We start from the raw sequence: 2,500 nt of genomic DNA on the forward strand, positions 1-2,500 counted from the left end.
GGCCGGGCCAGGCAGGAAAATTCGTCAGGGGGGCACGCTGACGAAAAGAGGGGCTGCCGCGTGGAAAATCGGCAGCGCAGATTTTTCGACGAACATTCGTCAGGGGGGCACGCTGAGGAAAACAGGGGCTGCCGCGTGGAAAATCGGCAGCGCAGATTTTTCGACGAACATTCGTCAGGGGGGCACGCTGAGGAAAACAGGGGCTGCCGCGTGGAAAATCGGCAGCGCAGATTTTTCGACGAACAGGGGCTGGATGCTGGACCGGCCGGGCCAGGCAGGAAAATTCGTCAGGGGGGCACGCTGACGAAAAGAGGGGCTGCCGCGTGGAAAATCGGCAGCGCAGATTTTTCGACGAACAGGGGCTGGATGCTGGACCGGCCGGGCCAGGCAGGAAAATTCGTCAGGGGGGCACGCTGACGAAAAGAGGGGCTGCCGCGTGGAAAATCGGCAGCGCAGATTTTTCGACGAACAGGGGCTGGACTGGCCGGGCCAGGCAGGAAAATTCGTCAGGGGGGCACGCTGACGAAAACAGGGGCTGCCGCGTGGAAAATCGGCAGCGCAGATTTTTCGACGAACAGGGGCTGGACTGGCCGGGCCAGGCAGGAAAATTCGTCAGGGGGGCACGCTGACGAAAGTAGGCTCGTCGTGGAAAATCAGCAGCGCAGATTTTTCGACGAACAGGGGCTGGACGCTGGACTGGGCCAGGCAGGAAAATTCGTCAGGGGGGCACGCTGACGAAAACAGGGGCTGCCGCGTGGAATGGCAGCCTACACGCAGATGCGAATTCGGCAGCGCACGATGGCTTGAGCAGGTCATGGGTTCGACTTGGCGCGATCTGAAACCTGGACGAGGGACTGTCGACGCTGGACGAGCCAGCGCGGTGGCCTGTCGTGCCCCGTTCAGGGGGGGCCTGCCGCGGAGACAGCCCTCGCGGGCTCGACAGCGCAGGCCAGCGTCCCCGACGTCGCTGGCCGCGGCAGGCGAGCTGCCGGGGTTCCCGCATTCCTACAAGAAAACGTCGTGCTTTCCACATGAAACCAATCCAGTAAAATCAGCCATATTTTTATGAGGCTGCCCACTGAATTTGGGGTCATTCCGGGCCGGTTCCTAGTTTTGCGGATTTACTCGATTTCTAATGGTAGGAAAATTAAAACAAATACTTCCCGACCTCGAAAAATTCTGGGAAAATTAATGAAGGTGGATTGGATTTTTGCCAACCTCTCTGCAAAATTTCAGCTCAAAATACCAAGAAATGAATTTTTTAGAGGGGGGGTGACAGCTGGGACCTAGTAGTGTCTCCCCCTGCCAGAGCTGCAATGACACTTATTGCTCTTTAGGGAGCCACCAGGCCGGCGCCCCTCAAAGACCACACGCGCGCGCGCGCCCGCCCGCGCTGGGCGCTGGGGCGCTGGGGCCTGAGGGCCTGGGGCCCTTGGGGGCCCTTGGGCGCTTGGGCGCGCGCGCGCGGCCCCCGCAGCCATGCCGCGCCGCGCGACGCGCGGACAGCCCCTGCTGGCTTGCTCTCTCGCCCGCGGGGGGGCTGCCTTCGGGCCCTGGCCCCCCGCGTTCTGGCCTGCCCCCTGCGGGGGAGAGGCTAGGCGCTGCAGGGGCCAGCCCGACGTCGCTGGCCGCGGCAGGCGACAGCCCCTGCTGGCTTGCTCTCTCGCCCGCGGGGGGGCTGCCTTCGGGCCCTGGCCCCCCGCGTTCTGGCCTGCCCCCCGCGTGGGAGAGGCTAGGCGCTGCAGGGGCCAGCCCGACGTCGCTGGCCGCGGCAGGCGACAGCCCCTGCTGGCTTGCTCTCTCGCCCGCGGGGGGGCTGCCTTCGGGCCCTGGCCCCCCGCGTTCTGGCCTGCCCCCCGCGTGGGAGAGGCTAGGCGCTGCAGGGGCCAGCCCGACGTCGCTGGCCGCGGCAGGCGAGCCGCCGGGGTTCCCGCATTCCTACAACAAAACGTCGTGCTTTCCACATGAAATCAATCCAGTAAAATCAGCCATATTTTTATGAGGCTGCCCACTGAATTTGGGGTCATTCCCCGACGTCGCTGGCCGCGGCAGGCGAGCCGCCGGGGTTCCCGCATTCCTACAACAAAACGTCGTGCTTTCCACATGAAATCAATCCAGTAAAATCAGCCATATTTTTATGAGGCTGCCCACTGAATTTGGGGTCATTCCGGGCCGGTTCCTATTTTTTCCGATTTCCTCGATTTTTAATGGTAGGAAAATAAAAAAAAATACTTCCCGACCTCGAAAAATTCTGGAAAAATTAATAAAGTTGGATTGGATTTTTGCCAACCTCTGTGCAAAATTTCAGCTCAAAATACCAAGAAATGAATTTTTTAGAGGGGGGGTGACAGCTGGGACCTAGTAGTGTCTCCCCCTGCCAGAGCTTCAATGACACTTATTGCTCTTTAGGGGGGTGCCCCCTGACTGGCCATGGGGCGCGCTGGCCTGGCGCCCATAGGCCTGCCGCGGGGGATATGTGGGCTGTTGCTAAACTCGGACT

Source organism: Populus nigra, chromosome 2 (genome assembly GCF_951802175.1).
Source record: "Populus nigra chromosome 2, ddPopNigr1.1, whole genome shotgun sequence".
NCBI lineage: Eukaryota > Viridiplantae > Streptophyta > Magnoliopsida > Malpighiales > Salicaceae > Populus > Populus nigra.